The sequence below is a fragment of the Silurus meridionalis genome, chromosome 5 (assembly GCF_014805685.1).
Source record: "Silurus meridionalis isolate SWU-2019-XX chromosome 5, ASM1480568v1, whole genome shotgun sequence".
In the NCBI taxonomy this organism is placed as follows: Eukaryota; Metazoa; Chordata; class Actinopteri; order Siluriformes; family Siluridae; genus Silurus; species Silurus meridionalis.
In genome coordinates this window covers 21,635,194-21,649,812 of record NC_060888.1, presented here as the reverse complement: position 1 = coordinate 21,649,812, position 14,619 = coordinate 21,635,194, and the positions used below count along the sequence as shown (strand labels likewise).

The 14,619-nt window shown below is 35.8% G+C and overlaps 1 protein-coding gene across 13 annotated transcripts in view; it reads left to right on the top strand.

Moving 5' to 3' along the window:
• The first annotated feature begins 265 nt into the window (after positions 1 to 265).
• The window catches only part of LOC124386174 (zinc transporter 9-like), a 29,148-nt gene continuing 14,794 nt past the window's right edge, over positions 266 to 14,619 (top strand). For 2 of the 13 annotated variants that reach the window (XR_006925859.1, XR_006925863.1), the window contains exons 1-5: positions 11,899 to 11,947; positions 12,036 to 12,107; positions 12,266 to 12,373; positions 13,399 to 13,476; positions 13,781 to 13,843. The gene's annotated coding sequence lies outside the window, so the exon portion shown is untranslated. Of the gene's footprint in view, positions 420 to 4,317; positions 9,927 to 11,838; positions 11,948 to 12,035; positions 12,108 to 12,265; positions 12,374 to 13,398; positions 13,477 to 13,780; positions 13,848 to 14,619 lie in introns of those variants that run through there. The other 11 variants (XR_006925858.1, XR_006925853.1, XR_006925862.1 and 8 more) reach the window with 9 other exon arrangements.

Below are 14,619 nucleotides of genomic sequence, written 5' to 3'. Positions count from 1 at the left end.
TTAACTTGAAGAGGATTATTTGTATAATGAATAAGATATGAAAATGAATATTGTAAATTAGGAACTTTGTAAAAAATAGTATGAGCCAATAAGCGTTTAGATAAAATCTGATATACGATGCTAAAATGATTGGTATTATTTTGTAATAGTTTTAAGGCCTTTTTGTTTGTTTTTACTTCCCTGGTTTGGAAATGTTTTTACGCATGCGCAGCTCTAATCACGCCCACCTCCCTTCGTCGCGACTTCCAATTACCTAGTCTCTCGCAAAAGCACACGTAGACGTGACGTCAGGATCGCTAGGACCACGCGCGTTCATGGCGTGAGCCGGATGACAGTGAGCGCGCTGTGAGGGAACTCTTATCCGACCGCCACACGGAGTATGGACTAGTATACATGGAGAGGCAGGCTGCTGCATAAAGGTACAACCTAAAAAACATGACACCCCGATTATTCTCTAACGAATGTATGTGTATATGTGTGTTTTGTTAGCCGACTACATAGCTAACGTTACCGGTCAAAGTTCAAATGATGCCACCACGACTGTAGCATCACAACCGCACAGTGACTAATATACATACATATATATATATATATATATATATATATATATATATATATATATATATATACACATTTTAATTCCAGACTGTTTAATTTCAGGCCCTGTTTCAGTAAAAATCTGTCCGGATATATTTGGACGTTTGGGACGATTATTTGCTACTTGCTGGATATGTTGTTAGCCACTAGACTGGTTTTGACCCACATACAGAGTCTGTCGCTTTCTGGTCTCTCCCACACTGTAGTTTCTTCTAACTATTTACATTATTTAGGTGTTATTGACCTGTTGGTTCGCTTCAGAAAAGCAATTCCAAAAAATCCACGAACTATGAGGGGGATTTGGATTGTAATTAATATAAACAGTTCTCTATAATGACTTTGTACTGCAATTTGCATGACAAGTGCTGCATTTTAGTTTCCATCACTGAACAGTAAACCTCAAAAATAATAAACTATAACGAATCATCATTAAGTGTCACCCAGATGAGGATGAGTTCCCTCATGAGTCTCGTTTCCATCAAGGTTTCTTCTTCATATCATCTCAGGGATGTTTTTTCCTTGCCACAGTCGCCACTGGGTCACTTATTAGACTTATAAGTAAAATATTTATAGGGAATTAACATACATTCCAATTTCATAACCTCTTTCTCTGTAAAATTGCTTTAGTACAACAGCCATTGTTAAAAGCGCTTTACAAATAAAACAATTAAATTGCTGTCTGTTTTCTCTGTTTAAGCTATAAAGATGGTTACTACTGGTTCTATTTTGCAGCTACAGATTGTTGTCTCTTCCAGAAGTTTCTGTTGAAGCCCAGTTTCCCATCACACACTAACAAGTACATGACTGTAAGACCCTGAACCCTCACCTGTGCCATCATTTACCTGTGATAATCATAAGTGTAAATCAGGGCATCTGCTGAATGATGTAAATGTATGAGAAAATGAGAGATTAAATGATTTGATTTACACTTAATTTAAATAGAAGTACCGTATTTTGGTTTTTACTTCTAGTTGATTTGTGTACAAAATATACTGCAATATGGACATTTTTTAATTTGTTTTTTTTTTCTTTTAGCAAATTCTTGTGTAAGGGGCATGAATTAGTTGCATATTTATTTGTACATTTTGTGAGTGATTTCTTGGGGACTGGTACATTTATATAATTAATGAGATATATGTTACAAATATGTTACAGATCATATGGTACAAATATCGTGGGTTCTGTTTCATTAATTACTTTTTCAAAGGGCTCATTCTTTCATCAGCATAAATGAAATGGCAGAAGTTAATTAGTTTATTATGTTTGCAGTGCATTACAGTGATTTAGCTGTTGTCAAAGGAACAGGAATATTTAGGGTTCGGTATCTTGGAATAAACTGTTTTTCTACATGCTTAAAACATGCTAAATCTGTCTTTCTTGTATAAAACCTTTGATTTTGGGACATATAAATGTGTTATTAAATATTATAGTAATAAGCATGTAGAGAATAATATACTTTGCCATGTTTACATTATCAGGGTGTCAAGTCAAGAGGCTTTTATCATCATTTCTTCTATACACAGTGGAACAAAGTCGTATTCTGGCTTCTCCCATTCGCCACACCGGATCATCCGTCTCCACACCCCGTCCTCTACATCTGCCTCTGTCACGCCAGCTACCTGCATGTCTTCCTTCACCACATCCATAAACCTCCTCCTTGGTCTTCCTCCTTCCTGGTGGCTCGATCCCCAGCATTCTCCTACCGATATACCCCATGTCCCTCCTCTGCACATGTCCAAACCATCTCAATCTCGCCTCCCTCACCTTGTCTCCAAAACGTCCTACATGCACTGTCCCTTTAATAAACTCATTTCTGAACACAGTGGTACACAGTAAAAATGAGAAAGTTCCTCCAGAACCCTGGTGCTACACTAAACAACATAGAGCCACAACACACAACATCAAGCACATAAGATAAAGCTACATAAAGTGAATCGAGTGCAACAGGACAGACAGACAGACAGACAACACAAGGCAGTGTGGGAGCACACAAATAACACAAGATAGTGCCGACCAGTAGACCTACAGCATACTCTCAATATACAGTAATACAGGGTTTTTTTTTTTAGTTTAGTTTTGTTTTGATTGATTATTTTTAGTCCTCAATCCTTCTCTTTTAAATTGGTAATGAAATAAGTGAATTGAATAATAAAACCCAAAATAACAAAAGGGTATAAAAATTCAAAAACCCAAATTTGTTTGGTTTGTTTAACCTTTATTTTTACAGGCAAGTCATTAAGAACAGGTTCTTATTTACAAGTGGAATAACCACTTAGGGAAAGGGAAGTAGGGCTAAAATAAATACGAAACATTAAAAATACATACAGGTTAACAATTACATAGATACATTTTAAAACAAAATTATGTAGAAAAGCAACTGCATATATCCGTGAACAAATGTATGATATTTTTAAAAGTTGAAATTGGAATGAATTTATCCAGTTTAAGATTATTTTGCAAAGCATTCCAGTCACGAGCGGCAGCAGATTGAAAAGATGCAAGACCAAACGCAGAGTTGGTTTTAGGAATGCTTAATTGAAAATGAATTGAGGACCGGGTATTATATGTGACAGGCTTTAGCTGCAGCAAGTGACCTAAGTAAGGAGGTGAGTGGCCGAGAAGGGTCTTATGAATGAAGGTGAACCAGTGAATTTTACAGCGATTGTGAAGGGAGGGCCAGTTAACCGATGAATATAAATCACAGTGGAGTGTATTGAAAGGAGCATTTGAGGCAAACCTGATAGCAGAATGGTAAAGAGCATCACGTTTTGATAGGGTGGAATTACAAGCAACCCTATATATAGTGTCTCCACAATCAAACATGGGTAGAATGGACATTTGAATGAGAATAAGTTTGGCAGAAGTGGTGAAGGAAGAGCGGTTTCTGTAAAAGAAACCAAGCTTGGCTTTGACCTTAGATTGCAGCTTTGATATGTGGATAGAGAAAGAAAGTGAAGTTTCCAACCAGATGCCCAAGTAGTTATAAGCAGTGACTTGTTCTAAAATATCCCCCTTGCAGGTGGTGATGTTAAGGGCAGGAGGAGGCATAGTACCCCTACGGCAAAACCACATGCTTTTTGTTTCGGAGGTATTGAGAGTGAGTTTGAGTTGTGTAAAAGACTGCTGTAGTTGGTAAAAGCTATGTTGCAGGGTAGCTTGAACAGCATCAGGGGTGGGACTTATGGCATAAAGGATTGTATCATCAGCATATAAGTGAATGAGTGAATTACCAACTGCCTGGAGAATGTTATTAATATAAACTGAGAAAAGTGTGGGACCAAGGATGGAGCCTTGGGGAACACCCCTGGTGACCGGAAAAGAATGGGAGAAATCTTACACGTTGAACCCGGTGAAGGTTCAGATTCAGAATAAAGAAACAAAACGGTGAAATAATACATTTCACACACAATTTAAAAATCAGTGTTTCAGTTTTGAAGTATAATAAAGTACAATAATGAGCTTCAGGTTTTGCATTCAACTCAGTCTTAAATGTCCAGTTGAGACCAAGTTCAATGTCTCAATTTCAAGTTCAAAAATATAAAGCAAGGTTCATCAAAAAGTGGAAGAAAAAATTTTATCCAGGAGAGAGAGAAAAAAAAGCAAATGTTTGATCGACTGACGGTCCAGGTAGAAAGAAAAAAAAAAAGAAAAAAATCAAAGCAAAAATAGTTTGATCCTACCAGTTCTGCAGACTTCACGTTCTTTTTCTCTGTTTTCCAGGTAGGAAATAATGGAATGACTCGCCAGTCCCGACCGGAATACGAATATTCAGCAGGGACAGGATTCAGGAACAATTCTCACAAAAAATAAAAAGAAAATTAAAAAAAAAAACCCAGCCTTGAAACAACAAAGGCAAAATGAAACAGTAATGTCATTGTCCAAATAAATAATTCTAATTTAAATCAAACTCTGTCTCAATCATTTGCACATACATGCATTTTTGAAAACTTTTACATCACTTATTTTAATTTATTTTTCACATTACAATTCACAGTATTTTCAATCGAAATAACTAAATACACTTCCAATAATAAAGTTTGTATTCACCAAGGAGAAGAATAAATCAGAAAATAAAATAAAGTTGTTTCTCCCCGGAAAAGATGTATATTATATCTTATTGCATCAGTCTCCAAGTCACTTCCCGTTCAACGTCATCACACAATAATATCATCAAAACATCGCGTTTCTAAAACTTATATCACAGCTATAAATTTAACTTGTTTATAATCTAATCGCTGGATGATTAAACAGGATTCTAATTACAGTTTGTGAAATTGCGTCTTCTCTCGGTCAAGTTCAGTCTCGTTCTGCCTGCTTGTGCGCTAACTTTTGGCCAAAAGATGAAGGCTACTGTTTAGATACAAGCCGTGTAGTAGGCACTGTCTTTCTTTAAAGCCTGTGTAAAGTTCATTACGTTTCAGTTTATGTTCAAAATTAAAATCTTTGTAAAATTAAGCGGGTGCAGCTTATATTTGGTTGCGCTTAATAGTCCGGAAATTACGGTAGTCATTGCAACATTTTGACCAGTAAATTACTGCTGCCCTTTTTGCAAGAAGTCATGATGCATTGCATCTTTGTGCTTTTGTAGACTTGTCACAGAGAGGATGTTCCGGCATAATCTCTACAAAATGTTCCTGTACAAAGATCACCTACAAAATAATCCTCACCTGCGACCTCATAAGTCAGTAGTGTTCTGTAAAGGGCATTCAGACTCCTTAATTAGGGCAATTTGGGTTCAGCTGACCGGATTTAACCAGAAAGAAGTGACTATATATTTAATGTGTATTAGATTAAAGCGATTGAGTAAAACATGTGCACATGAGCGATTTACATGAAACATTTATCAGGCCTTTATGGAGTGCATCTGTGTGGTTGCTCCAAACAGCCTGTATTTCTCCATAAATAACCTAATTAGTTTGTAGTAAATCATTCCTAAAGTTATGTGTGATGTTTTTTAAGTCATCATTGCTGATGCAGATAGATGAAAGGAATGTGTTTGTTTTGAGATGTTTCTTTTTTTTTGCTTCTCAGAAACGGACTGAATTTATTTTTAAAATTTTGGGTGTGGAGGCAAACTGGATCAGCCACCATGCTGGTGGAGGCCATCATTCTCTGGCAAATACCTGTTACCAGGTTATACACTCTTTGTTTTTCAATTGATGTGTTAAACTAAAATAAGGGTGAAACCAGCTTTAGATTATATTAGGAATATCTATGATAAAAAAAAAAAAAAAAAAAGACCGGTAAAATGAAGGTCTGTGCATCTGCAAGTATCTGGCGATACGATACGATGATACAAAGGTTGCGATTCTGTAAGCAAGGCGATATATTGGGATGTTTGTGATTTTAGGAAAATGATATCATTTTAAGGAAAGCTATCGCTTAAGACACAGTACCATATGCAAACCATAGCAGAAAAATAAAAAAAATTACACATTGGCATCCATTTGCATTAATTGCATCTAAAACTACACTGCTCATGCTGCAACAAACTGCAACCCCATGTGATGTTCCCGAGCTTTTCAATGTCATTTTAACGTTTCTGCCTGAAAAACAAACCGCACGTAAACAAAACATAACGTCAGCACATCAGCCAATGCTGCTATTACTATATATAGTATAGTTATACGCCTTATTGTTTTTACACCAGTGCCCCATGTTAATTAGTTCTTTAATATCCACATTATTATTAATTATTAAAAAAATAAGTTCAGAGATAAGAAGCCTGCCATCTGTCTAGTTGTCGAGATATAAAATGATATCAAAACAAAACCACTGCTATGAATCTTGTATGAATATTTATTATAATATATAGTGTTTTTGAGAATCGATACAGTTATCGCCAAACACAATATTGCGATACTCACGTGTATTTATATATTTTTTTACACCCCTAGTAAAAAGTGAGTACCGTAATTCCCGAACTATTAATCGCACCCAAATATAAGCCGCACCCACTGAATTTTACAAAGATTTTTATTTTGAACATAAATAAGCCGCACCTTGGGAATAGCCTGACACCGCATTTGTTGCCAGTGCGAGTGGGAGGCAGGTCAAACGTCAGAGGAACCTCATACATATTTATGTTGTGCTGCGGCCTGATTCAGTGGGTTCCTGATTTAGTATAAAGAATTTTAATGGTTAACTTTAACCCGTTCGGCAATTTCCCTGGTCTAATGTTATGGGGCTCAGTTTTTTGGTTCGAATCTTGTGAAACCGGGAAAAACCCAGGAAAAATCCATAAATTAGCTGCTTGATTGTTTAAGCCGCAGGTTTCAAAGCGTGGGGGAAATGTAGCGGCTTATAGTCCGGAAAATACGGTATATTATTGATTAGGTGATTTATGAAAGGAGCAAAAACACAGAAAAAAACGAGTTCCTTTCATCTTGTGTTTTGTTCCTTTGAGCCAAAATAATACAGTATAGTAGTGAAAAAAGTGCTAAAGTAGTAGAAATTGCTAAATTTTGTAGCACTCTTCCATTGTTCTTGTTGATTTTGTTTGCATGTGTTAGTAATCTTTTTTGCACTATTATATGCTAGGGAGTCTGTGATCGTTTTTGCATTATCAGTTATTATCGTGCATTCCATTATTTATTATTATTGTTCTTTTTTTTTTTTAAATGTAGGCTCTTCTTGCGCTGGGAATCGGCCAGTCTGCACGTAAGCCTGACGCTGGCAATCGGTGAGTATAAGTACTTACAAACAAAGGATTTCAGTCTGAAGGCTCCACAGCCAATGTGTAAGTAGTCCGATATGAGACAGTTGTTTCCTTATTCTCGTTTGTTTTAGGGGGTACAACCTTTCAAAATTGTTACACCGCACCGGGATGTTAATTTTCATGGCCGGCGCCGGGCTATCTTTTTCGAATGGCATCATTGGACTGAAACAACCTCCAATGGAATCTCTACTCTGGGTTAGTGAGTGTTCATTCAACTTTATAGAAGAGTGCAGATAATTGTAACATTATCTTTATTAATATTCATATAAGTAATATCTGTGTTGCAGGCATACTGCATTTTAGCAGGATCCTTTGTTTCAGAAGGAGGTAATCCTTCTTTGAAATTCTCCTTTAAATTTGAATATACAAGTAATATTAAGCATAGCTAAGCTCTTATGTTTTGTCCAACAGTAATGCTCACGATAACGATTTGTGAGCTCAGGAGGAACGCCCAGAAAAGTGGACTCTCCTTTTATAATTATGGTATGATATTTGATTTAAATGGTTTAATTGTCAGTTTCCAGATTTACCGTATTTTCCGGACTATAAGCCGCTACTTTTTCCCCCCACACTTTGAACCCCACGGCTTAAACAACGACATGGCAAATTTATGGATTTTTCCTGGGTTTTTCCCAGTTTCACAAGCTTCAAGCCAAAAAAAATGAGCCCCGTAAAAAATGTGGGATAACTTTTGGAAAATTCAGTTCAGGTTTGATTGTGTGACATTTAGTGCTGTTTATATGCAGGCTGGCAAAGCGGATGTAAAGGCCACAGCTTGCCTGACCCTAGAGGAGCTTCTATAACCTGGGCACAGAGTCAGTGCTATTCTACTGCTCCACCAACAGAATCAGGCCAGAAAATTTTTATCACTCCTGTGAGGGCAATGTATCAGTTCTGCCTCAAACCCAGGTAAATGAGCTCATACGTCCGCCTCGCTACAGACATCAGAGAAGAATCTCACTTTACTTTAGAACATCATCCTTCATCTCATCCTTGTTTAATTTGTAAAGATGCTAATAATATATGCTTATTTGTATTATCCATTCTATGGTTACATGCTGGTTGTCCTGATGACTCGTGACACGTGTGTATGTTTCGTATTTGCGGATTTTAGTATTTTAGTGACCTAAAGCAACTGAGGAAGATTCACAGACTCAGTCCTCATGATGACACATTTTTCCATGTCTTTTTACATTCAGACGTGGAGGCCAAGTATTTACTTTATAACTTCTAATTCATATTTTTTTCTTCACATTATGTAGTGATTAATTTCTTCTTGGTTGTTTTGTGGGTTGTAGAGCTCTGGACGTTTGAGGCAGTATGGAGGCCCTTGCTCGAGAGAGGAATCTGAGGAAAGAGGTGGAGCTACAGTTCCAAGAAGGTATGTGCTCTCTACAACTTACTCTCTACGCCTTATTGTTTTTACAGCAGAGCCCCATGAAACATGTGGATATTAATTAGTTCTTTAATATCCACATTATAATTCATTATTAAAAAAATAAGTTCAGAGATAAGAAGCCTGCTATCTGTCTAGTGGTCGAGATATAAAAAGTTATCAAAACGAAACCACTGCTATGAATGTATGAATATTTATTATAATAGTGTTTTTGAGAATCGATACAGTTATCGCCAAACACAATATTGCAATACTCACATGTATTTATATTTTCTTACACCCCTAGTAAAAAGTGAGTACCATAATTCTCGGACTATTAAACGCACCCAAATATAAGCTGCACCCACTGAATTTTACAAAGATTTTTATATTATACATAAATAAGCCGCACCTGTCTAAGAGCTTACATTGAAACTAATTAACTTTACACAGGCTTTAACAAAAGACAGTGTCTGTTACACGGTGTAACAGGTGAAATATGTTGTGGCTCATTTAAGAGCAGAGCGCATTTTGGGAATAGCCTGCCGCTGCATTTTCTGGTATTACTGCGCGTGTGCAAGACCGGGGAATATTGAACTCTAGGTCACTGCATAAAACACCTGTGAAACCAGTCAAACACTGGGGATTCTTGTGGAACAGAATCAGAAGGGACGTCTCACAGGAGCAAAAGTAAGCAATAAGTATAATAGTGTAATCTAGTAACAGTCTATCATCAATTAATCACACAATAAAATAGAATAAAGAACAGAGTCATTCAAAAGGGCAAAGACTGTTGTATTATGTTTCGATTGATTATTTTTAGTCCCCAATCCTTCTCTTTTAAATTTGTAATGACATAAGTGAATTGAATAATAAAATCCAAAATAACAAAAAAGGTATAAAAATTAAAAAACCCAAATCAAGGTTCAGATTCAGAGTAAAGAAACAAAACAGTAAAATAAATTTCACACTTTTGAAGTCAGTTCCTCAAAAACATTCAGATTTTAAATTAGTTTAAAATCAGTTTGACAATAATGAGCTTCAGTTTTTGCTTCAACTCAGTCTTAATGTCCAGTTGAATTTAAGTTCGATGTCTCAATTTCAAGTTCAAAAATATAAAGCAAGATTCATCAAAAAGTGGAAGAAAAAATATAAAAAATTAAATCCAGGAGAGAGGAAAAAAAAAGCAAATGTTTGATCCACTGACGGTCCAGGTAGAAAGAAAAACTTGGGGGGCATGGCGCATATCTCACGTTGAGAAATTCTCTCTGTCCAACATGTAAAACATCTTATAAACCTTTAAACATGACTATATATCATATTCATACACTTTTAAAGCATTTTATTTAACTTTTACATCACTTATTACTTTTTTAAATTCATTTTTCACATTAGTATTTTCACAAAGTATTTTCAATCGAAATAACTAAATACACTTCCTATAATAAAGTTTGTACTCACCAAGGAGAAGAATAAATCAGAAAATAAAATAAAGTTGTTTCTCCCCGGAAAAGATGTTTATTATATCTTATTGCGTCAGTCTCGTCACTTCCCGTTCAACGTCATCACACAATAATATTTTCAAAACATCGAGTTTCTAAAACTTATATATCACAGATTTATAATCTAATCGCTGGATGATTAAACAGAGGATTCTAATTACAATTTGTGAAATTGCGTCTTCTCTCGGTCAAGTTCAGTCTCGTTCTGCCTGCTCGTGCACGCTAACTTTTGGCAAGGGGCGGGACTAACCTTTCACCTCACCAATGAACAATCGGCTCAAAAGCATTTCTAATTTTAATTTATAACGCAATTTTCCTGCATTTTTTCTTCTTTCTTTTTCTGTATATTTATACATTTCATAAAAAATAAGTTATATAAAATTACCAATAAATGCTAGTGACCTAGATTAATGACCTGGTTACATGTCCTTATTATTTTCTGATGCTCATTTCTAAGTTTCTTTAACTAACCTGTAACGCTGTGCCAAGAAAAATAAAAAAGCACGAGTTTTGGAAACCTGTCTGTGCTTATATGATTTCTGTTGCAACTGGAGTTAGCGAGTTCTCCCTTCACCCAGACTCAACACGTGCAACGGCTTGTATCTAAACAGTAGCCTACCAAGAAAGTCATTGTTCACTGTCTTCCTCCTTCCTTTCACAACTATTTCTTTATTTCACAAATATCTAGTTTATCCTTTGGCATTGTCGTGCGTTAAAAAAATCACCAACGGTGAATCTTTTCTCCCGATGCCGTGCAGCTCAGCACACAGGTGACGAATGATTCTCCTTTCCTGTAGTCAGTGCGAGTGAGAGGCAGGTCAACCATCAGAGGAACATCATCCATATTTATGATGTAGTGCGGCCCTATTCAGTGGGAGCACACCCGATTTAATATAAAGAGTTTCAATGGTTAACTTTAACCCGTTCGGCAATTTAATTGGTCTAATGTTATGGGGCTCAGTTTTTTTGGCTTGAATCTTGTGAAACCGAGAAAAACCCAGGAAATATCCATAAATTAGCCACTTCGTTGTTTAAGCCGCGGGGTTCAAAGCGTAGAAAAAAATGAGACACCGATAAGTATAAGTATAAGTAGACTATAAGTAGCGGCTTATAGTCCGGAAAATACGGTATATTATTGATTATGTCAAAGAAAAAAAATGAGACACAGATTTCTTTATGGTTACTTTTCCTTTTACCTTGTGTTTTGGTCCTTTGAGCCAAAAAAATACAATATAGTAGTAAAAAAGGGGCTTAAGTAGTAGAAATTGCTGAATTTTGTAACACTCTTCCATTGTTCTTGTTGATTTTGTTTGCATGTGTTAGTAATCTTTTTTGCACTATTATATGCTAGAGACTCCGTGATTATCATTTATTATCATGCATTCCATTATTTTTACGTTAGCACGTTTGGCATCTCTGAGGGTTTTTTTTTTTCCTGAAACCATTTTGTTCTTTAAAAAAAAAAAAAAAAAATTTAGGCTCTTCTTGCACTGGGAATCAGTCAGTCTGTACATAAACCTGACGCTGGCCACCTGTGAGTATAAGTACTTAAACAAAGAATTTCAGTCTGAAGACTCCACAGCCGATGTGTAAGTAGTCCGATATGAAACAGGTGTTTCCTTATTTTCTTTTGTTTTAAAGGTACGGCTTTTCCAACAAGCCCTACATCGTTTCCCTCATCAGCGGTGTGGCCATTTTCATGATGGGCGCCGGCCTGTCTTGGTACCACGGCAGCATCTTTACTTTCAGAAGGAGGTAATCGTTCTTTGAAAACAATTCGCCTTTATATTTGAATATATAAGTAATATTAAGCATAGCTACGTTCTTATGTTTCACCAAACAGCAACATTCCTGGTGGCCATTATTGAAATCAGGAAGAGTGCCCAGAAGCATGGACTCTCGTTTTATGAATATGGTATGATATTTTATTTAAATAGTTCAATTATTGGTTTTCAGATTTAGTTTTAAACTTCTCTTTGATTATTATGTGTGTTTAGTTTTTGCATTTATGTCAGGTTGTTTCCTGTTAAAGGCTTTTGTGTACATTATGGCGTTGTTGTATGTGCGTTTCAGTAATGCAGAGTCGAGACCCCAGTACCAATGTAGTTTTGCTGGAGGATGCTGCAGCTGTTCTGGGTGTGGTGATTGCTGCAGGCTGTATGGGTTTAACCTCCCTCACGGGTAAATGCACACATAATGAACCAATTTCCATGCACATTTTCTTCTACGTGTTTCCTGACAATAATCGCTCAGTTCCATTCGTTATACAGTAACATTTTCTTGCATGTATTGTAATTCTGGGTCTAATTTATAACAGGAATGTACTTAATTAGTTAATTGTTTGCAATGCAGATGTTTTTGAATGCATTAAGGCAGTGGTCCCCAATCCACGGGCTGCCCAGAAACAATACATAACTTACATTATTTTCATTTTATTTATTATCTGATTCTGAACGATGTTTTATTTTGGAAAATTACCAGATTCTCTCCGCCACATCTGTATATGACTCACTCTTGATGAATGTCAAGATGCTTCCCTCGGTCACATGTCTTTCCTCCATCCGCTACCTTTTTTTAAGGGGCTCCGGCCGCTAACACAAATACATTACCGCTAAATTGAAACCCCCAAGCTAGCAAAATGAACAAAAAAAAACAACACAGTGGATTCACGTTTATTATTATTATATTTAGAAAATACCAGTTTTTATGCCGGCCGTATCGTTTTATTTTGTTGTATTTATCTGCCACACCTTAAAGTCCGGTCCGCGAAAATATTGTCTGACATTAATCCGGTCCGTGGCGCAGAACAGGTTGGGGACCACTGCTTTAAGGTATAGTGATGATAGGTATCGAATATTAGTATATTAGTGTTTATACCAGCTATGACTTCCGCAATAATATCATATAAAATAATAAACTAACTACCTGATTTTATTTAAATGCAGTAAAATGCAACAAAAACTGATATTAAACGTTGTATTATTCGTATTATTCGATTTTTTATATTTGTTTATTATATCAAAAAATATATAATCATTGACAATGTAGAATAAGACAAACACGAGCACATCGTTTCGTTAGAGAAAATAATGCAAAATGATGCTTATTATGTGTAACCGGGTCATGTTATACACCTGAATGTGAATAGTTAGAACAGGGCTAAATACCTTTAAGATAATAAAAACTACACTGACACCATTTTGTAGGACTCGCAGTGAATTATGGGTAACAAGAAAGCCCGGGAAAGTTACTGAACAAGATGGCTGTGTCTTGGGAATAGACAGGTTAGTAATTTCATCTAATAACTTTGTTAGTTCATAAATAATCATAAAGGACGGTCAGGTTTTCTTTAAAGAGTCTTTAGCAGAGATAGATGAACTCTAATGAATAAGTTGAGAGAATGATGGAGATGGATTGGCAGATTTTATTAATATCGCTATTGTAATGACATTGCAATCAGCAGGATTAAAAATTATTACAATATTTTATAAATGCAACGTTTTTGTTTTGCACGATGTAAAACGTTATAGACATCACATGTGATAAGAATTAAGCAAATGCTTTAATGAGCTGCTTTGTGCTATCCAGCTATGTGCCCAAAATCCTGGTGTGGAAGAAACACGTGTGTGGACATGAGCACGTGCAGGAGAAGTGAGTGAGTTAATGATTTCTTTTGTTTATGTGATTTAGAAGGTATATGGATTTATCAGATATAAGTGGTATATTTCCGTTTTATTTTTATTTAATTGTTTTATCTCAAAATCCTATGTTGGGGATCTATCAGATAAATACGCCCCAAAAAAAAAAAAAAAAGTCATTTTGTTGGTTTTGTGTGTATAATTTCTCTTCCAGCAAACATATGCCACATCACAGCACCTGAAATTATTCTTCAACAGCAAGCTTCAAGAGTGTTTTATTCCTGTTATAATGCAGGAATGTTGGATAACATTTCTCTTATTTACTAATTTACTAATTCAGGACACATCAAATAATTTTAATGTTTTATTTAATGTTGTGGAATGCCATCGAAGCAAGTTAGGTGGTGTTATCACTTATGTTATAGCAGCTACAATCCATTGTTCCCTCTCCAGCATTTTTATTCTCTTTTAAGCCAAACAGTTAGACAAAGAATACAGCTTATCATGATACTAAAAATCTGGAAACTGCAAATCCCCAGAAGACTGGTGACTCTGACTCTTATAAAATGGTATAAAGTCTTTAGACTACAGAATCGTTTTATTAATATTAAATAAATATCTCTTCAGAGAAACTTTAAACATATCAACCAAAACAAAACATTTAAGTGGAGTGTCCAGCATGCAAGTCACTGTGTACGTTGTTACTATGGAAACTATAACGTAGTAGAATGAGTGTATTTATTAATATCTGCAGTTTGGTTTAGAGCAAGCACTACTGTCAGGGTTGCT